The sequence below is a fragment of the Temnothorax longispinosus genome, chromosome 3, assembly GCF_030848805.1.
Source record: "Temnothorax longispinosus isolate EJ_2023e chromosome 3, Tlon_JGU_v1, whole genome shotgun sequence".
Taxonomy (NCBI): Eukaryota; Metazoa; Arthropoda; class Insecta; order Hymenoptera; family Formicidae; genus Temnothorax; species Temnothorax longispinosus.
Genome location: NC_092360.1, coordinates 10,923,447 through 10,946,358, shown reverse-complemented (window position 1 = coordinate 10,946,358; position 22,912 = coordinate 10,923,447). Strand labels below are relative to the sequence as shown.

Genomic DNA, 22,912 nt, shown 5'->3' with positions numbered 1-22,912 from the left:
GGACGTCGCGGATCGCGAGGAGGCTGTGAGATCCGCGCGAGGATTTACGAGGGCGCAAGAGGGAAGGCGACCGCGCTGGCATTTCTTCGATGTCGTCTTTGTCCGAGCGTCATATAGACACATTATCGAGACACGCGTAACCCGAATTAATTACAGACGCGTGCCAAATGACCCGAGGGCTCGCGCCGAATCGCGCGTCCTGCTCTGGTCGTCGACGAATCTACGATTCACGCGAAAGCGGACGTCACGCGTTCCGCGCGGTAAGCGAGGTTGACTCGGGTTGACGGTGTGCGTTCTTACCAAGAAGATTGATTAGACCGGCCCGCCGTGACTCGGCTCGTTTCGACGAAAACGCGTGAAAAATGCGCGCGACTATAGGCCACTTGTGCACGTATATGTTCGCGGTTGTTGTTCTTTATTCGCGCATCGTTCATTGTGTTCGAGATTCTGCGCGACGGAAAACGTCGCGGATGTTATCTCGATGAATCATCGACGGCTTAAGATTTCGATCGTTGATCGAGAGTTCGACGCGCTCTCGCGCCAACGTTTATTTGAGCTAACTTGATGCCATCGCGACCGTATTTAAGGGCTGTCCGTGCCGTCAACGCTTTCAAAGAACCCACATCCACCTGAGTAATCCACGCGCGTTTCCGTCGCGTCTGAAGTCTGAATCATCGACGCCGACGATTCCCGGCAAGGTCATTCGCGCCGCTCCGAAACGAAAGTTCGATTCAATCTAAATTTATCGCATTCCATTCTCCAGGTATACATGGTGGGTAGTTCTCGAGTAAACAATAATTTAGCCTACGAACGATAGTTTATGTTAAATATTTTCCTTACGAAGCGCATTGCGTTCTCGCATTGATAATAAAGATAAATAAAGCAATAAAGATCCGAATCGTAGATTTCGTAGAATCGACGACGGACAGGACCGGACTTGACTGCCGGGATCGCGCATCCTTTTTTCGGTGACGAATGAATCGGGAGCGACGCACACTTGTTTTACGTAATGAAACCGCGTTCGCGTCAGGGGGAGAGAACGAGCGGAGCGCGCTCGAATCGCTCGCTCGCTCGCTCGCTTGCTCGCGCGCGCGTGCGCCGCGTGTAATCTATCCGTCGTCGAGCCCCGCGCGTCCGTCGCTCTTCGCGTTCGGTCGGCGTGGAGCGGCGCGGCGCGGGGTGGGGTGTCGGTCGGTCGGGGCGAGGGAAGTGGAGGGGAGCTCTTCGATCATCGGCATTACTGGCCTCCCTCGTGCGTCCTCGTGTCCCGTCGGAACGGCGCGGCGGCGATCGGCTCGCTTCGGGCGCCGTCGCCACTGTCGCCAGTCTCGCACTAGCTCGCGCGCGCTACGGATCTACGTTGTGTCTCTCGACCTCTCTCGGCCTTCTCTCTCTATCTCTCTCTCTCTTTCCGCGACTTTGACGGAATCCCGGCAGTGGTTAGCGCGGAGTAGACGGTAGATCCATCTACCCATCTAATTTATCCATTCAACGTCCACGACGTGTCTCTCGGTGTCTTTCCAGCGCGAGGAGTTTAACGTCGCGTGATCTCGCGGCCCGTCGTTGCTTTTCTCTCGCGTTTCTCCCGCGCGTCGTCGCCGTCGTCGTCGTCTCTCTCTCGGTGTCTCGGTGGTCTCCCGTCGAGTGGTGTGCGCGCTTCTTGGATACGCGGTCACGCATGCACGCATGGACAAGCAACGGCGACGCGGCACTGCCCAATGATGGCCGTGCCGGGCATTACCGTTGACGTAGTGATGTATTATTAGTGGTGCGCGTCGCGGGAAAGTGCTGGTGTGCCGCGGTCTCGCTGTCTCGCTGTCCCGCCGCTCACTTCAGCCCGTATATAATATCTCTTTCTCTCTCGGCAGTCCGGAGTCGGGAGTCGGGAGTCGGGCGGTCGGCACCGATAATAGCCGCCGCGGAGTGTGCCCCTCGTCGTCCGCGTCGTCATCGGGAATCAGTGATCGTCGGCGAAGGGAAGGCACGGATACGTGCGGGCGGTTTACACGTATTTCGCCGCCCCCCCTGCCGGCCTGCTCCTACGAGTTCGCGCGAGTGAAAGAGTTTCGTATATATCAGTGCACGACAGTTTTTCGTTCGCTCTCTCTGGTGTGTGGATTTATCATATTTGGATACACTCGTATTATCGTATTGGATATATACTGCGATCCCCGTCGCCGCCGGAGCCCCACGTTCAGCCCCCGTCGGCCCCGAGATCGTGATTCCGGTGAGTGTGTGTTTTCTATCTTACGTTATCCATTATATCGTGTTCATTCTCGTGCCGCCTTTCGGCCGTGGGATCGATGCGCGATCCCGAGACGCGTGACGCGTGACGGCACGTCGTCGTCGCGCTTATCGCTCTCGATCGGCTGCCATCTTGTTATTTGTAGCCGCCGTCGTCGCGTACGCGCCTCGCGAGCGTGTTCGCGCGCGTCGGGACCGATTAAAAGTCTGGCGGAAAACGCGAGAGCGAGGTGCGTCTCTCCGTTTCGCCGTTCGCGATTATCGAGACTCGCGATCGTCGCGATCGCGTCTGCTCCGGGCGGATCGAGAGATAACTCCGTTTCTTATCTTTCCTCGATCGTTTTTTCTATCGCGGATCGATACCGTCGCCGAGAGGGGATGAGGAGGGGGGAAATCGAACGTGATAAGACGTTTCGGAGGCGAACGTGATTAACTGTCTCTGCTATCGGCTCGGCGAAGCGGACGTGGTGACGTCTCCGTTTGTTTACGGCGATTCCAAGGCGGGCCGGAGCGCGAGGCGCTCTGGTTTTTTTTTATCCGTGGCGACGGCGAACGAGATGGAAAATAGAAACTCGGTCGACGCGGCGGTCGTGTAAATACGACTGGTCGCGAAAGTGCCGGTGCGCCGCGGCGGAGTACGAGCGGAGCCGTCGCTCGTCGCCGCTCTTTTAGCGATGCTTTACGCGGAATTGTCTCGTTAACGCGAACAGCTTCGCGATAAAGTTGCGCGAGTACGCAACGTGGTTTTCGTTATCGTTTCGCCGATAATTTTACTTGAAAACATAGTATTCTATAAATACGTCGTTTAACGAGGCTGCGAACTCGCGACGAAATAATTTTACTCGCGTCGTAATCGTGATTTCCGTTTCTTATCTACGTTATTAAATTTGTAGGGTCAAGTTATGCTCAATTTGAGTAATTTTTAATAATTCCTGTAAGTCGCCACTGCTCCTACTCAATTTGTCGTTAATTTAACTGAACCAACGAGATTAAAATAATAAATTTTGACACATTTAATAGTTAAAAATAACAAAATGTTATTTAACTCAAGATATTGGTTCAAATTTCATTTAATATTTAACACTGCTAGTGCGCGTTTGATGAAACTCCGGATACTCGCGTCTTAACTCCTCTTTTCGAATGGCGATACTGTTTCAAGATCGCGCGCGGGTGAATTATCTTTTAAGAAAAGATGCGCCGAATTCCGTAGAGATTTCGCGCTGTAAAACCGTCTTGTGAAAATACAGTCGGCGGCGAGCGACCGCGCTCGCGAGAAATATTTGCGCCTGTCCGAATTGTTTCATTTGAGAACGACTAGTGAAAAGTTAACGACCGGCATACGCGGAATTTATTTCTACTCTCGTTTCGGAGAACTTGCGTGACGTGCGTGGGAGTTTGGCTCGCGCGCAGCTGATTCGTCGGGGATTGACGTCGCAAGTCGATTTCCTCAACCCTTTGCCTTTCCGTGTCAAGCTGGACTTGATATGATACTTTGTAGTAGTTTTTCGCAGTTCTTTCTTCAGTTCTTCAAGCAGGTACTTGAATCGATGTATGATTTTAATCGGCAAACTATATTTTAAATCTGTATAAACTATTTCTAAATAGAAATTTTTATTTACTTATATTACATTAAAGATGAGATACCTTTCGCTCATTTGCGAGAAATCGCTTACATTGGATTAATACGCTTGTGTGTCTTTAATGCATGAAACGGAGAAACGCCGGCGATCCATTTAGCGCGATTTGGAATTGGAATTGGCACATTATTTTATCATTATCATAGAAATTAATACAAATCGTGTGATGTTTAGCTTTCAGATATATTAATTGCAAGTGCATAGTGTTTTTCAATTTAATCACGAAGAGATGCGTTTTCCATTGCGTGACGATTTGTGCCGTTTTCCGAAATTCGCGAACATACCTATATATTCGTATGTGACACAATTGAAGAAATTAGTTTATCGTGGGTCATATCAATGATATATAGCCTTATATTCTTCTTTTCTAAAATTGTAGCTAACAGGAAGCAACAAATAAAACTTTAAAGCCCCCTAATTGAGAAAGGAATTAGTAGAGTCATAAATATGCGATACCGCTCCGAACGAAGGTACTGTAGGTAATCATAAATTTCGAGCGTGATCCGTGACTCTGGCGGATTCCCTGAATTATTCACGAATTCCCCCCGTATAAAAACCGGCAAATCGGCGACGGACGCAATCTGGCCAAGTCGGAGAGCCGCGTATTTCATCGCCGCGCCGCGCCGCGCCGCGCCAGGAAAAACGGAGCGCTCCGTGGAATCATATCGCATGTGTGTCTCGTGGAAATGGAAATATCTCAGACGCGTCCGAGGAGAAAGCGATTCTCGAAGCCGAGAGACTTCGATGTCGCTCGGTCACGGTATAGTTCGCGTTCTCCTCGCCGCGAACGATATTATTTCTGGCACGGCACCAGAGCCGACGGACGGCGGCGCCGATCGATCTCGTCCTCGAACGGGCGATCGCGAACGTCATCGTCATGTGTGCATCGCATGCGCTCGCGCGTGTTCGTGCGTGTGCGTGCGCGCGTGTGTGTGCGCGCGTCGCGATCGATCGCGAGCGAGCGCGCGTATTCACCGTCCTTTCGGCCGCGGCAGGGAGGAAGGGAGGTAAGCGCGAAACACGTTTACCGAGACCCCGGAAATAATTACCGCTAAGCAGACCCGAGTTGTCGGCAAATTGAATTGGCCTCGAGTGCCGGCACACACGCCGCTCGCTGTCCTTCTCTCTCTCTCTCTCTCTCTTGGCAACCGTCGCCGTCGACCGATCTCAAATATATCCGAGAGACGATCTCGCCCCGGAAATTCTCTGCCCGCGGCCCCCGCCAATGTTTGCAAACAAACTCGCGTGTCAGCGTCGCATTGCTCTCCGCGATTTTATCCCCATCCCGCTTTCCCGGCATTCGTCGGCTTAATATCGTCGTGATTTGCTTCATTTGTACAAGCCTTCTGTCGAATCGCAAAAAAGTAGCACGCGTGGTCGAGTATCGACAGCGAGATTGAACGATATATTACATGGTGTAGTTTTTTATAAAAGAAAAATTATAATTTTCGCGAACCTTTTATACTCTGTCGTATGGTTAAGGAAGATTTATATGTTTTTTAAATTACGCAATAAATACGTGATTTTTTTCTCGCACTAATATTTTTTTACATTGCACTATTATTTATGCATAGAATGAGGGATACATTATTTTTTGTTGCAACAAATGATGATTGCAATTAAAATCATTAACGTGTGTATACGTGTAAAACAATTGGTTAGGCAAAGAGATACATGAATAATCACGCTCATTAAATCACTGTTACCGCTTTAGTAACAATCGCAAATGAGAGAAATACACCGCATAAGCGCATGTAATAGAGTAAATAAGTCACATACGGCATATGCGATAACAAAATGAATATTTAATTAGTGAAAAACAGTCTCTGAAAATGAAATAATAATGGGAGCACAGAGGAAACAATACTTGCGAACTTAACTAACTCCGGCGATATATTTTGCCGTCATTTGAGTCACGTTCGGTGACTGCGTAGCGTAACCCCGAGTGATTTGATTACTATCAAGTAATTTATGCAAAGCAGCTCGCTAAACGAAGCGGATAGCTAACTTTTCGACGGCAGAATTATTTCTCCGTTTCAAAGACCGTTTTATTGCTCGCCGGCTTTCCCGCCGCGTCGACGTCTTCGGAACTTCGCCGAAACTTTTTCCCGGGTCTGTCAGAATTATTATTATTTCGAGAATTATCTTTATTATCTGGAAAAGAAAACGCTTTCATCGCACGCACATTTCTCACGCTTGCCGAAGTTATATTAGCTGGTTGATAAAACGTTGAAGGAAGAAAAGGTTGCGTGCTGTGTACCGTTTGCTAGTTGGTTAATTATGTCTGTTAATATTAGTGCTGCCGCATTATATAACCGTTAAATACGCATGGTGTTATATATCATTTTTCTATTGTCTAATTAGCTTTAATTAGTTTTAATTAGGTGCAATATTAAATCTTTCATAAAGGACACATTGATTTATTACGCTTTATTATATGTGTGAAAGAATCCGCTATATGATTACATTTATTATCATTTTTTAAGTGTCCTACCACCGTATCCACCGCGGTTATCAGTTATCACAAGATACGATACTTGAAGTTTCGTGCCGTTTCACGTGAAAGCGACCGCGCTCTCGTCCGGCACACGTGCGCGCGATTTCTCCTCACTATACTACTGCACGCACATTCTTTCACGATCCATCAGCGCGAGCGCGTCCATTGGCCGACATCCAGTTTTCGGTTGCGTTTTCAATTTCGAATCGCCAGCGTTAAGATGGGAAATGGAAGTAACTCCGTTAATGGCGAAATTAATTAACAAATAGAAATTTTTTTAGATATTGAAAGTGAAAAGTCACAAGATCACTAGATCTACGATATAATTTAACGAAACGTTCAAATTTTTTATCTAAATGACATCACGTTTCGAAAGAAATAAGGTATTCGGAACATACAATATGTTGTGCCGGTCTAGCGACTTTCCGACCCACCGGTATATTTCCAATAAGTTTTATGGACCAACCCGCTACTGACCGCAATTTTTTGGTCTTGCTTGGTGAGCATACGGTACCGGGCCGAAATTTCTCCGGCTTGATGTTCCATCAGGACCGCATGTGCCGGTCCGTTAAGTGCGTTAATGAGATACGCGGAGATAAGCCGCGACCCAGTTAGACGGCGTGTGACTTTGAGCGAGGGGAAAGTCGTCAGCCGCTTAATTCGCGATCGATCGTAGACGAGGAACCGATTATCAGCAGCTACTGCATGTGAAGTTGGACAATTTGCGGTGTGCGATAACGTACAATTAGATGGTGAGGAATGTGGTGATTTAGAAGAGCGTTGATAAAATGCACATGAATAACACGCTTTAATATTGTATTATTTTTCTATGGATTAGTTTAATTGATTTTGAAGTAGCATGTCATATTAGGGTCAACGAGAGCAATCGCGATAATTGATAATTGACAGTATGTCATTGAAAAATATGCTGAAAATTTGATCATGGCAGAAATCTTGCTTCATCGATATCAATTTTGTTGTAGTTTTTATGCGCGATAATTGATAGTTAAAAAGTTATAATTTTTATTTTATTTTATTGAAGTTTTGGACTTACAAATCCGCTAATAAAGTAAATCTGGATTTCGTTGTTTAAAATGATGTGCACGAAATCTTTGAAGTACCGGTGAGATGGTCGAAACGTTTTAACTTTCTCGGTCTTCTTTTTTTTTTCAGTAACCTTGAAGTCGTCGGGTTCTCGAAGGTTACTTGATCGGTTCGGTGTAAGTGAATCCAAACTAATCTGAAGCCTGAAGCCAATATAAGGCGTTAGTTTGACGAGCGGTATTAAAAAATAATTCTGTTTTAACGTCGAATTATACTGTGTGAAAACGTTTCGAACATTTCTAACGCTTCTCGAGCTGTTTTTCGATAATAAATAGTTTTGGAGGGAATTGTATCGATTTTGAATCTATTTTTTTAATATCAGCTAAATTTAGAAATCTGCATATTTTCAGCGTGATGTTTTATAAGATAACTTAAAATTCTGAATATAGAAGCAACAGAGCATTTGTCTTATTATTAAAATGAAATGTTAACTATGTCGAAGAAAAATACAGACTTGAATAATAAATTTCGTAAAAGGGCCAACGGCATTGCTGTTGAAAGGATTTATGACACGATTTATGACACTGTTTCGTCCTCCGCTTCTCGTTTCCGGTTATTACGTGAGAAAGTCGGGCAAGAAAAGTCCTACTTGCTTCGCTTCGCGGCGATTTCGTAAGAGAAACGGGAGAAACGGGAGAAAGAGAGAAAGAGTGAGGAGGGGAGGGGTGGGAGAGCGGATTCACCTCGTAGCGAACGGCTCCAGTTCAGAATTCGCTCCGTGTGTCGAGCACAAATCTCTTGACGTTCCTAACTCGTTATTAACGTATACGATTCAATCTCAGTAATTTAAAATAATCGCCGATATATTATATCCATATTTCCGCGTTGTTGTAACACTGACATGATAACACTTAGAACGAACAAAATAAAATTCTTATAAGAAATTAGAGAACTCTCGAAAATAACTTAATTAGGGTTATCAATCAATCAGAGTGATCTATCAATTATGTTTCATCATGGTAAATTAATTTTTTTCCTTTCTATATTGAGCATGTTCTTTTTATATTCGAAGATAATTACTTTTAAGGTAACGTTTCAGGAAAGTTAATTCCTTTTCATATGTCACATGAAGATAAATATTACAGGTGCTCTTATTTAAGTCGAGATCTGTCCGTTTAAATTTTCAACTTTAAGTTCTTAACGTTTTAATGTTCCTTTTTCTCGATATAAAACGCGCGATAATTTATGAGTTGATAGGCAGATACATTGCAGTTCAATTTCACGTCGCTCGAAGCAATGGAAGTTCGGATTACTACGTGGTTATATCGTATGAAACGCGATCCAACTTGCAAGCAGCGGAGAACCAGCACGCTCCATTCGCTCCTAAAATACCGCGGCTTTGTCACGGCAGCATTCTTCAAAGTGTTTTTGCGGCCAGACCAAGAAATATTTTACGAAGTGGCGCGCGATTAATTCGATACAGATGCATTGTAGCTTGCTGGTATCTAGGCAAACCTGGCAATATCGGATTCACATGCGGTGTATGACAGGAATATTGACGTCGCGCGATATTTTCAGGCCTGTGCGCGAAGCTGGCACTATAAACGATAAATACTCATGGTATCAGATATTGATGTAACACGTGACAACGTAACGATTACGCGTTATAAGATGATAAAATCCATCACATAAGTTTTATCTATTTTTATTAGATTGAACATTAGGCAGTTTTTATTTCATTTATTTCGCGGCTCTTTACTTTTTTTTGCAATTTAACATGCATATTATTTGTACTTGCGTGTTATCGCCGGTTATCGCAGATATAAATAAAATATAAGGACTAATTAAATGAAAAAAGGTAGAAAAAGAGCTATTAATCTAGCAATAAGATATCTTTGATTTCTTGTAAGACGCTCGTTGCGTGCGTCGCATCATATTCGTGCATCGACGTGGAAAGCGTAACGCAGATCGGAACGGCAGTTTCCGGATAATGCCGAGATAATGGCGGAATAAAACGCGAGAATCCGAACGATTCGAGATGGAGATGTCGAAGCGCGCGAGATTTATCGGCGTGCGGATACGCGCGCACGTGCCACATATATACGCGCACGAATTTAACGTGTGCATATCTTTCGCTTCCCGGACTCGTCTGGATGCCTTGACGTTGAACAATGCTCTCGGTTAGGAGCCACCATGATATATTCGTAGTCTATCGTCGCTAGGATGACGCTGAAGAATCTCTCCATTCTATCGTGAACGAACGAAGGATGAGACGGCTGAAAAATGAAAAAGAGTGGAGTTCGATTTTTATCGTATATCATATGGTTATATCTGTATATTTTTAAATATTTTTAGATATTTTTATAATATAGATTACATATGTTGTACATTTATATGCAGTTTATGTAGGGTGTTCGTACAATGTTTTACCGAGTGTTTTACTTTCTGACAATGTATCATTATTGTTTTCATGCAACATACTTGTGTGGAACGTTCTACACGCAACAAAATTGAATCGTGAAACTATGTACATGATTGAACACACGTATTACTAGATTTGTACGTTGATTTTTTGAACATACCTAGAATTTAATCGTTTTCACGTATAGAACGTTTCCTAATCGGGTAGAATGGAATTATGAATGCTAATATAATTCAGTATGTCGAAACGCTTTTTTCGATATTATTCTAAATTAAATGCGAATTCTCGTCAATACCTTGTGACTTTTGTACTCGACGATATCTTTTGAAGGAACGCCAAGATTGGAAAGTATTAGGTAACGTCTCGCTTCAAGGCAAACCGTTTTCGCGAGCGCGCCGGCGAACGTGATGTATTCTTATCAGGTTTGTGCTATCGTTATCGAGAGAACCGAGATGCAGGTATAATAGTTAAAAATAGAAACACGGCATTCGGATATTTCCGGCGCGCGTAATCCCACGTGTTGGACGAGCGCGAGGGTGCTTGCCTACGGGTTGTGGACGGGCTGAACGTCAGCGGCAGGTCGGTGTGTCGAGGACAGAGGTAGGGGATTGCCATCGTAATAAAGGATCCGACGACCCCGAACAATCTCCCCCCGTCACGCCGAAAAAGGATCTCTCGCATCGAGCAGGGATGTAGCGCCGCATTCTTGCGCTAGTTCGTGTCGCGCTTTCTTCGAAGAAAAAAAACTTGTGAAAACGACAAAAACTCTTGATGATTAATCGAACTCACTTTGCAATTCTAATGATATTTCTTTGTAATTATTATTTGGAGTTTGTAATATTAGAGTTCTTTAAACGGTGAGTTTTGTTTTAACGTAGGTAATTATTTCAAGTCTCTAAAATATTCAAATGATAGATTTGGTTTCAGGTAATTACCTGGTGTTTGAAAGGTCTGAAACATTTAAATGACAGGCTTCGCCCATCCGAGATAATTGAATACTGTAACGCCTGAAATATATGGATGGTGTTATTTTGGTCTAAAATTATTATGTATACGAATGTACACGAATGTAATATAAGATATTTAGAAAGAGTGTTAATTATATAGTAGAAAGGTTATTGTGCTTCACAGTGATATGGCCGGAGCAATATTAGCGCTATGCGTCGTGAATATGAATGCGACTATTCTTGGTCACGCATGGCGACGCCTTTGGCTTCGGAGTTATTTCTAGTCGTACGGTGACGCGAAACGCGCTCTCGTCTACGGCGGTGGGAGCGAACGGTTGCGTCGTGACCGCCTTACGAATTTTGTAACACGGATTCTCATGCGGTCTACGCGGTCTAGAATGTCATCTTTGACAAGTATCGACAAGTCGCCCGTAATGAAAGTTCCACGCGATCTTTCTTTTGTCGTGTACCATAACATCGATCGACCTAAATATCCGGCAATTTTTCATCGTTTCGAAACAAAGAAATTTTTCTCGTACTTATCATCATGGAATCAATTATAAGTGCCACGCAAATTTTCGAGAGATCGGTTTTGCCAAATTAACATTAGGAACAGAGAAAAGCATGTTCGAGAGAAAGATGGAGTGAAATTGTTTATCTATGAAAAGAATATTCAGTAGTTCCGGAACGTCTTGCGTAGTAAAATAATAATACAGAGTAAATCCGGCATCTCCGGAGAGAGGTTGTACGCTCACTGAGAAAATTATAGTACCGTTTTATGGATAAAGCGTAACAAAGTGCGTCAAAAATTTCACTACTCATCCTGTTATCATAATCGCTTTATTTGTCCTATCTCTACTCTATAGCGCCGATAGCAAAATATCTGCAGAGTGTTATTGCACAGTTAAATATAACCACCAAATAGAATTAACCAACGCAGCGTGTCGTAATTTTATCTCGCTAATGATGCCTCGGCTAAATGAAATATTTTGAGTAAATATATGCGGGCTCTCTCTCTCTCTCTCTCTCTCTCTCTCTCTCTCTCGCTCGCTCTCCGTAATATCTTCTCGAATATATGTATACACGCATATACGCGCGCGCGACAGATACGCAATACGTACGCGATCGTGGAACATCACTATATTTTATAGCGTGAATCTCGTTGTCCTTGCTCGTCTATACTTAGTTTGTTTTCAGATTTAATGAGCAGTCGTTGCCACACGATCGTTGTCCTTTGAGCCCCTCTTGTTTCCTCTCACTTTTGGTTCTCTTTTTTCAAAATGTGCCTCGTCCATGCTTTCTCTATTCACATGCTTTATGGACTACAGTGTGTGCTTGACGTTTTCTTTCGAGTAATTTTTCCCAGAGGAAAACCTTAAGTGGCGGCATACTATTGATTTAGCGTTATTCTCCGTAAGCAATATAAAATATTGAGACGTCGCTGTAAATTGCTTACAGATAAACGTGTTTGAAGGCGGATTAATAGATTTACGCACTTTCTCCAGAATTGAGTCGTCTAGAAATTACAGAGATCGTAGAAAAAACATTTAGATATCCCTGTTAAGAAAAAAACTAATTTAAAATGCTAATCCAGCCAAGCTGCTATTCCATGTTAGATTTATGCGACAGTTAAAGATATTAAAGAGCTCTCTCTCTCTCTCTCTTTGCATTAAGATAAAATTAGTCAAATAAAGAACGAAAAGATTTCGGTTAGACACCATTTAGCACATTTTATCTTTTTACACACAATCTTTTCATTATAATTTGATTTATGTTAAAAATATCGTGGTTAATCCGGATTGCTCATATGTAAGGATTTACGGATAGTCGATCGAGATTCGTTATCTATGACCCGGATAATTGTGTTCCGTTTTTTTGGCGTTTTCGCATTATTGGTATTCGGCCATTCTCTCGTGTAATGTAATATATAATGGTAACCGGCGCGCTTTAATTAGTGTCGTAACTTCGCCGTATTCATTTGCATTAACTCTTTTTTCTCCTCTCTCGTTGCTCTAATTTCCCGTTTCGACCCGCGATATCTTTTGTCGCCAGCCGGCGCTCAAACTTCACGAGCAATTATAACACGATGCGATAAAATCGCATTGATTTTAATTAGTTTTTTTTTTACGAATAAATTTATTTGGATTAACCTTTTTTAGATAGTATCGATCGCGAAAGATACATGTTCGACATAATTTTTCCTGCGAAAGAATAAAGCACAATATAAAATAACTAACTTATTTTTATAATTACACTCTCTCTCTCTTTATAAGCTTACGTACAGAAGTTCGATCTCATGATTGTAAAATCTTACGTAAATAATTTAAATTGGATTTTATCATGTTGATCGCTATTATACACGACGTATCACTCTACTTTCACGCACATGGTACCAAACGCGATAGATGTAATTAGAAAAAATAGTAGGAACGTTACGTGCATCTCACCGTTCTTATGAGACTGCTTGGCAATCGTACAATTTTATTCTATTCACTTTTTTTCTTTTATGGAACAGATCTCTGTCTTTCTCTCTTTTTCTTTCGGATTTTTGTACTAGCCTCGCCGCGCCGTGGCGTTTTGCTTTGTTTCACACTCCTTAGTCGGCTTAGTCTTTGTTTATCCTACCTTTTATGCACCATGTGATCTCCTTTTATTCCGTCCCCTTTATTCATCTTTCCGGAAAGCACGGATTGTTCCGGCTCTACCGGCAAACATTTCGCTGTTATTTAATTGTTGTATTCATGTATTGACACACCGCATGTTATTTCGTAGGAATTATGCTATCTTTTTTTGTTAAAAAACTATCGTCTTATGAATGTTGCCGATTCTTTCATATTTTCTTTCATTTAATTTGCATTCTCAACAATTGGAGATTGAAAAGCAAGTTACGGTAAAATCTCTTCCAACGTATTATTTATTACGAATTATAGGAATCAATTTGCTTGAGAAAAATTTGATCACGAAGATATCGTAGCTTAATAGAACTAATAATAAATTAGCTGGTCGATATTTTCCCGAATTTGTTTTATTATGCATTTCGAGCATTTTGATATATTTTCAGAGCGGAGACTAGACATTCGTCGACTAGACTTTTCTCGGAGAGGTTTGAGAATAATATCCGAGAATTTGTTCGAAATCTATTTGGTTCATTAACGATCGCGGTCGTATATAAATAGCCGTATGTGTGCACGCACGCGGGTTGCCACACTTTCAATGTCACGATTTCTGCATCATAGCTCCGTCTGACACGTAATAGAGTAGATTGCTTCGCCGACATTTCCTATTTCCTTAATCGCTTTATCTTGAAGCGCCTTTCGCATATTCTATATATATGTATATATCTTGATACACCGGATGATGATAAAAATAACTTACTTGAAATAAAAATATGTTGGAATTATTATCATATAATTTAATAAAAATGTTAAGGCGATTTACAATTTGTTTGCTTATAATTTTTCAAAACTATCTACGTGTAAGACAATGATTTATTGATGCGTTAATTTGCATTATGAAAAATAGAATATTATTAACGGAAAAATAATTTTTTATTAAGATATGAGTACAATGAGTAGGAAAACAAATATAAGATACATTTTGCATACGTAAGATCTTTTCTGAATTGAAAACGGCTTATTGGTGAGATTCTGACTCGAGTGTTTTTAATGGGCAGTGAAAACTTTCGCGCACACACACACACACACATACACACACGAGTATCTGTCAGCGCGTGTTTGTTTTCTTCCGACGAAATCATTCGACTAAAGTGCACAGGTCGTCGAGATATCCCGACGAAGTCGAGAGGATTTTAGTCGCTGACTCGCAGCAAAGCGGTATGTATGCTAGAGGGCTGTGGAAAGGGGAGAGGGGGGGCAGGAGGGAAAGTGGCAATAAAGCGAACAGAGACGGAGACAGATGGAAAGACGAAGAGGTGTAGGATGAAAGAGAAGGGAGGAAGAAAACCAGCGGGAAGGAAATACCGAGGATCTCCGAGTCTATATCTCACGCATACGCGTTCGCACGTGCACTTGCGTGCGATATTTTAAGCGCGATTCTCACGACGCAATACGTCGACGACGCGACGCCTACGACAACTGCATGGTGTTACATCGTTAATTATCGATCGCGGTCGATTGGCGATTTACGGCCGAGAATTAGCGGAGAGTACTAATACCGGGAGAATCATTCGCGGCAATCGGTGAAACGTTTTCTCGGTCGTTACGCGAGAAGTTACGAAGTTCGTTTGCGATTACGTTCACGTGACGCGCAAAAGCGCGCTCGTCGAGATCTCGACGAGAAGTTTACAATGAGGAAAATCAACGACGTTGCTTCTCATTATTCCCGGCAGACGATTAACTTGTAACCGTATTTTACCTCGCTATCGTTTCTCAATTCAGGATCACTGGTGATTATAAACGTCGCGCGTTTTGTTATTTCGGCCATCGAAACTTTGCGAAGAATTTTAAGTCATATTTATTTTGCATTGATTTATTTTTAAATTTCTCTATAACTTCAAATCACTTTTATTAACAAGAAATATGTACATGATATTCAAATATCATACAATGTTTAAATAATGAATATATACCTACATAATGCGTAATATATACATGAACCGTAGCGCAATTGCCACTTGCAAAACACAATTTTTGGGTTATAAACTACATTCTAGTCACGATATAGAATATCACCCTTGTACTCGATCATGCTTTATTAATCTGTGCCATTTTTTATTTCCTATCATTTTTCCGTTGTATCCATTCACTCCGTCATCTCGCGTCTTTGTGAGCTACAGATTTCGATAAACGGCATTGGATCGCGATGTTTCCTTCTTTCCTGCACCATTTACCCGACGACACGTTATATATCTCCATGCCCTCTCCCCTCCCCTTCCTCATCCTCCTGTCTTTCGCAACCGAAGATTACGTTGGGAAGAGCTTTGTCGTACGCGAGAGAGCTCCGTTCGGGTTTGTCTTCCGGCTATTCCGATCAAAGGATCGATCGTAAGCTCCGGTGACCGCGCGCGAGATCGTGTGCGTTTCCACGAAATTGGACGGGTTCAATCTTGAGAGGGCACCCCCGCATCTCTCTGCCGCTATTCTTGAGACTACATCGGGCATCGTATGTACATTACATATATACATAAACCGTCCTGCATCGGGCAGACCACCCACCGGGATCGAAAGATCCTTTTCTCTTTTGACGTCAAACCGTATCTCAGGAATGTACCGGGATCTACAGTGGATTTTGTATTATTATTTGATATTTATTGTTCATCTATGTGTATTCCACTCAGAGATAAGGTCCCATCCCAATGTCACGGTGATATCGTGTGTCACGACTTTTTCTCATGACGTATGCTTGGTCATTCTTGTGCGTATTTCCAAGCCTGTTCTTATCTGATATTTATAGCACATTATTAAAAGTTAGATGTACCTTGTTTTCCCTGGCCGTTGTGCACGTTAGCCAAAGTTTAATTCGCGTTACTCATGTATGAACGACGGACGCAGATGCAAATTAAACAGAAAATTAAGTCGTCGCTCATAAGCGAGGATCGTAATTTCTAAAGACACGTGCCATTTATATATGTATATAACGTGACAAGATGTTAATCAAGCGTGAACGAGTTCTTGTTATCTATCGGACGTATTGGTCGCATGTGAAGATATACATATATAAAGACGCGTCATTAGACAGCCGACTCCAATTATCCGCGATTCGTATCGTCTGGTAAATAAGAAATAATTGGATCGTCGGTCTTCTCTATCCTTCCTCGTTGACGGTGAACGGCGAAAAGGGAGCGGGGCGGGATGGGTGCTATTAAGGATAACGAATTAAGTCGGGAAATGCGAAATGGGGACAGTTCGCTAACTAAACCGACGGGCAATATAAATTTACAATAGAAAACAATATAAATCATCTCCGAATCGATAAAGCGCGGCGTCGTACGACAGAAGCAGTAAATAATGATGGCTAAACAAGCGATTATTAATGTCGCAAGAGCGAGTAGGAGGGGGAGGGTGGGTTGATTGCAGAAGTAGATAGGCAGAGACGGATGAGAGAAATCTGGCGAAAAAGGGAGCACCGACGAAGAGATACATTGGAGCGCGCGGGTCCGTGTTGAGGAACAAGAGGCGGAGATAGCCGCGTAACGGTTAACGGCCGACGGCAGGAGACGTTGGAAAAGGCGAAAGAAGCGAGAGAGAAAGAGAGAGAGAGAGAGCGAGACGCAGAGGAGAGAGGAAGAAGAGAGCGGAGGCGCTATGGAGAGGCAGTCTGCTTTTGCTAGCCTCGACTCCGGTTGCCGTGACGACCCATACCACCCGCCATCATGCCGTCCCGGCATAGTCACAGTTACGGTCCCGGACTCACTCTCTTTCTCTTCCTCTCTCTCTCTTTCTATCTCTCTTTTTCTCTTCCTCTGCTTTGCGATCGACCCCTACCTCGTCCTCCTCCGCCACCGCTGCCGCCGCCGCCTCTGCCGCCGCCCTTCTCCGCTACGAGCACGACGGGCCTTCTCGTCGAGGGATCTTCGATCGTGCTTTCTCTTTCTCGCTTTTCAGCTCTTTCTGCTCCTGTGGCAAGGACCCTTTGCGGTTTTCGGCCTGCGTCCTACGGTGCGAGATGCAATTGCTATGCCAAGTATCCGGCACGATGTTTCAGTTTCGGCCGAGCAGGATAGACAGTAAATCAAATTTTGCTTTCAACTTTTTTTAATTTACATGATGGTAACGTAGGCAATAATTGAAGTACAAAAGTATAAAAATGTTCTATGCTTAATTTTCTCGCATTTCGCATTGTATTTTTTGGAACTGTTTTTGTTGACATAAGTGACAAAGCGCTTGACGTGCTACAATTGTTACGGCTCGTAACATCTTTCATGGATATTTTATTAAGCCCCATGAACTAAATGAGAATAGCTACATTATTTGTTTCCAAAGGGCCTAAGAGTCTTAAGGGCCCTAGGATGCCTAAAAGTCTCTTTGGTCTTTAGACTGCTGATCATAAATAGAACCCTTGTCGGACAGGCTAATGTTTCTTTAATTTTAGAAATTTTTGGTGTATAATTAATTAGAAAAATAATATCTTAGTCTCTATAATTTAATGATATTTTAATAAATAATCAATTATTTGATTAAAAAATAGTTGTAAAATCAATCGCTATCAGTAATTGGCTGCATAAAGGTAAAATACCGATGTCAATTTGATAATTAATAATACGCGAATAAAAAGTGAATTCGATTAAACGTACGATTGAATAATCCCGAGACCGGTTTTAACCGCGATAAGTATATAAATCTCCGATTAAAAATAATTGATCGGTCATTCGCAGTAAAGGGCGGTTCGCCAGATCCTCCAGCTTATGTTCGTGGCTTATAAACAAAAAGGGCTTTGCCTTTCACACGATCTCGCCGCCCCTCTGGTCTTTTGATCCTTTTATCGGCCGCCATCCGCTCCGATGATTTAGACAAGCCGGTGTAAATGCAAATGCAAACATGCAGTTTCAACACAGCCGGCGGGCTGCACGGCTGCGCTTCAAATTCTTTCACGCGGAAGCTCCGCTGCGCCTTCCCGCCTTTTCTTCCGCTTTCGTACACCTTTGTACGAATCATTATATCGTCTATATGGGGTACGGTAATGAGGTTAACGCGGTTCGCATGTCTTAAGCTGTTCTCTTCATTGTCACCGCTCTCTCGGAGATCCGCCAATTTTGCACGGAATTATTTTAGCCCCTAAGTTATCGCGTTACGAGACAATTAACGTGTAATATCTTTCATATTCTCGAGAAACTTTATTGCAGCAGATTTCATTTGACACGGATTTAATCTTATCTATATAAATTTTTATATCATTATTTTAATCCGGTACATTTGATTGAAAGATAATAGGAAAATCTTTAAGGGTAAATAAAGTTGCACTTTATCTTTTTTTAATGCTTTTACTATAAGATAAGTTTATCACTCTTGATTTTTTTTTCAAATATTTTAGATTTTACTAGTAAATAATTTTCGTTATCTCTCACTCTTAATATATGAAACAAAGTGGGAAATATTTTTTTGGCATTAACCATTAATGCCTAAAATTACATTTTTTTACATTAACCATGCATATATGATTAAAAGTTCTATCTCTTAATCCGCATGATATGTGTGTATAGCGGATATGAGCGCGAATCAATTGGAGAACGAAGTTGTCATCCCGATATGTGTTATACAAGCAGATGTTACAACTCCCAAGAAAATAGAGGCGTCATCGGCGATATGTGTGACGTGGCAGTCAAAGTGTTAAGCGCACTTTCCGGTCTCGTTTTCCCTCATGGCTGGGAATCGCCGCGATTAGCCGGCGCGGCGGTACGCCCACGCGTGTGCACGGCCGGGCTCCACGCTCGTGTGCGTGCACACGTATGCAATGCGCGCTCGGGACGAGGACGAGGGAGCATACCTCGGAGCTGGGCCGAGTGCACGCAGGCGCTCCGCCATGCGCCCGAGCGTGCCACATGGCCGCCACCTTGGCAATGCGTTGACCCTAAAGTAGCGCGCTACCATCACCACCACCGCCACTACCATTATCGTCGCCAACACCGTCGGTGCATCGACACGCGCACTCGCGCGCGCGCGCGACTGATTTCTCGGTGCAGCCAGGAGCGAACGGCTCAAGAAACCATCTCGCCTAGAAATTACATGTAAGAAGGGGGAAGATTGAAATGAGCTGAGTTTCCTAGATGGTTATCCTATATTATCAAAGTGGACGTGAGATATTTACATAATTTGTGACAAGCTTCCGTACGATTTTTCAAATTGCTCGAAACGCTGAATGACTAAAGTGACGAAAATTCTTTAAGCAAAAATAAAAATCGATTTTTCGATCGATCGATAGGTAACATGATATTGGTATAAAAATAAAGTTGGCTCATTTGTTGAAACCATTTCTTAAATTACATTTTATTCTTATCTATATTGTTATTTTTATACAGACCAGTTTGCATTGATAATATGTTTTCAGCATAATATTTAGTCAGTTCGCTCTTGAGATGAATTTACAAGTCAAATTACAAGATCAGTTTTCTCGTTTATTTATATACGCAGATTTGTGTGACAATATAAACAATATATATAAAATAAAAATGTGCTCTGTTGTCACACTCTATTGTTAATTGTCAATTCTTTAGCACTTACGATAAACTTTATTATTCAGAGAGATTTGTATTTTCCTCTGATCCTGCGTTTTTTTTTCACGGATACGATTTCAACAATTGTTAACGAACATCTCTTTATTCAGTTGATTATCGAGTCGGAATGCGGGACAAAACTCTTGCGGTTACAGACTTTACCATGCACGATGAATAACGATGCATCGCAATTTCAATATTCCTTATTATTGTTGAAGGCTTAATTGTTCGATCGAGTGCACGTGAATAGACTTTGAATGTCGTTTGCGAGTCAATTACGAAGGTAATATCAACAGCCCCATCTCCAGCCAGATCGTAGCTGTTATCTTATCGAAATCGTTCGCGTATCGATTGCCGAGGTAGAGGGTCAGATTACAGAGCAAATACAACGCCGTACACAACACAACAGGGAAGGGAAGTCGGTGCTCGCAGCATAAAAACGAGTCTCTTTAAAGAATGAAAGAATATCTCCTACGTTGTTAGATTCTCGACGGCTCTTTTTCAAGAATCTTTTCTTTGTTAAAGGATCACGTTATCAAATTGATTATATATATCTATTGTTAAAAAATAACGGAACAGATTCTTTGTTCTTGAGATTGTTAATTCTAGTATAAATATAGATAGCATTTTAAAAATCTGTAAATCTGTAAAAGAATATATTCCATAAAAGTATAAATTTTTTAATATCTAACTTAATGCCATAATTACTCTATATATGTTAAGTTGGATATTTTAAACGAACGGAATATTTTAAATACTAAAAAATAAAAGTTCAGGTTTTTTGGTTTTATGGTTCTGTAATATTTCCTGTTTAATTTTTCATCGTGTTACAATTTTACAGCTCCTTTTTTTAGAATAGTTAAATAGTAAAAATGTTTAGTTAGCAGACTTTGCAACACGCAACCGTTACATTTAACGTATCACGATGACGCGTTACGACACGTAAGATTCTGACGTATCTAGTATTTACCGACAGTAAAGCGTCATAAACAAGGAGCTATAATAAGACGAACGGTGCATTAGTGGGGATCCTAAACGGGAGAGAGAAAGAGAGAGAAAGAAAGTAGAGAAAATGAAGAAAACCACCTGTAACCACTTATCTGCTGTCACTTATCTCTACAGTGTTTACAGATCGGGGATAAAATTGTACGAATCTGATACCGCGCGCGGAACGAGATTATTAAAGTATCACGTATCACATCGCATACACGTTCATTGCCGTATCGTATTTTTCTCGAGAGCGCGAAACTGCTTTTAATTCGAAGGAACCTGCAAGATATCAGCAAAAAAAGTCAATTAATTAGTCTCATGTAAAAATTATTGCGTTTAACGAATTACCATAAGAAATTATTATCACAAAAAGTCTGCTAGAAACAAAGCAAGATTTTTTTAAATAACTGATAATTTATCATTTTTTCGATTATTATATATCGAAGTCATTTTGCTAGTTATTTCGCAAAGTGGAAGAGGAGAGTAAAACGTTGCAAAATGCGTCTTTATGCGTAATTCACAATAGAGCTTATATATACGATCTGATACCGAATCTGAGAAACAGTGCTTGAACGTAGGGCGAAGTTCGGGAGGAGCGCGGTCGCTCGAACGAGCGACAAATATAGACGGTGGCGTTGCGAGGCTCTCTATACGTGCGCGCGCGCCGTAATTACATTACAATTAGAAAGCAAGGACGCACTTTGCACCGGTAGCCGGTGTATCGGACGGGCGAGACATATCTCGGTGGATTAACGCATAGCCAACGAGATATACGAGTACAATTTCGATTATGAACGATGTGATATATAATTAGCTATAGTCCCCATTAACGAAATAAGGGCCAGTATAATTTTTTTTATTGTCCTACATTCTGCACTTGACTTTAGATAATTTATCGTAAAGACATTGTCCGCAACATTCGTGTGTCTGTTATCATAATACCGATCAGCGATGATTGTCGTACTCGCGCACGCAAATATCGCGTTCCTCTCAACGAAAGCGAAATTATCGCGCGGCTTGTATATCCCAAGATTGATGTTTGTTCATCTTCTCGGAAAATTTATTCAGGAATGCGATGATCGTCGGTGATACGACGGGGAAAGGGGAGATAGGAGGATGAGGATACGGCACAAGTGCGATAATAATACATGATGTGTCGCGGACGATACCGCACTATCTATAACGCATTGAGCGCATAACACGATGGGACACACCTCGTGCAGCACGCGAGCGCCATTGACTGCGATTAGGGAGCTTTTGCAATACCGTGTTTCGAGGAAAAATATTAAATTCGGTGAATGTCAAAATGTCTCAAGATTGGCACAAAGGATTCACGAATCGCCAATGACACTTTTTGTCTCAGATTCATGTCATTATCGTATTTGTGACCTGCGATACGATAAAAAAGAAAAAAAAGAGACTACTTTGTATCAATGTTTATCGTATTAAAACTCGTAAAAGTCTGGTTCATGTGTAATAATCTCATTGTGTTATTATCTTTTCTTATTACTTGTGTCTTATTTTTATTAGAACACTCATCTTCGTGATGTACACGAAAGCGATGATCGTGTAGGTGTTGGTAGGTCCGTTCGCTGAGGATCGAAACGAGTTTTTGAGGCAATCAGCGGCGTGGCATGACTAAAAATAAGCGCCCGACTCGTCGAGGAAGCCGTTAACTCGTCGTTAGCCTTGTCCACGAGTAAATCGATAGTTTAAACGCGGTCACGATCCTCCACGAAGCTCCTCTCGATTCTCCCTATCTCTCCCGCCTAATCAAACCTCTTAATTTATTTGCGCTTCACCCAATTATCGGATGTACATCGTTCAACGCATAATTTATGCCGCGATAAAACGGATAACGGCCATTCGCGACATGCATTTGTCGACCGGTAATTGCGCGGTCAATTATTTATTGCAAAATAATAGGTCGGCCAATTTTTTACGCATCACGGGAGCAAGAAA

At 42.3% G+C, this 22,912-nt stretch overlaps 1 protein-coding gene across 4 annotated transcripts in view; it reads left to right on the top strand.

The window, feature by feature from the left end:
* LOC139810176 (uncharacterized) overlaps positions 1-22,912 on the top strand; it is a 170,297-nt gene that overhangs the window by 461 nt on the left and 146,924 nt on the right. Inside the window, exons 1-2 of one of the 4 annotated variants that reach the window (XM_071773503.1) lie at positions 1,234-1,457; positions 1,876-2,227. The gene's annotated coding sequence lies outside the window, so the exon portion shown is untranslated. Of the gene's footprint in view, positions 1-1,233; positions 2,228-22,912 lie in introns of those variants that run through there. The other 3 variants (XM_071773500.1, XM_071773501.1, XM_071773499.1) reach the window with 3 other exon arrangements.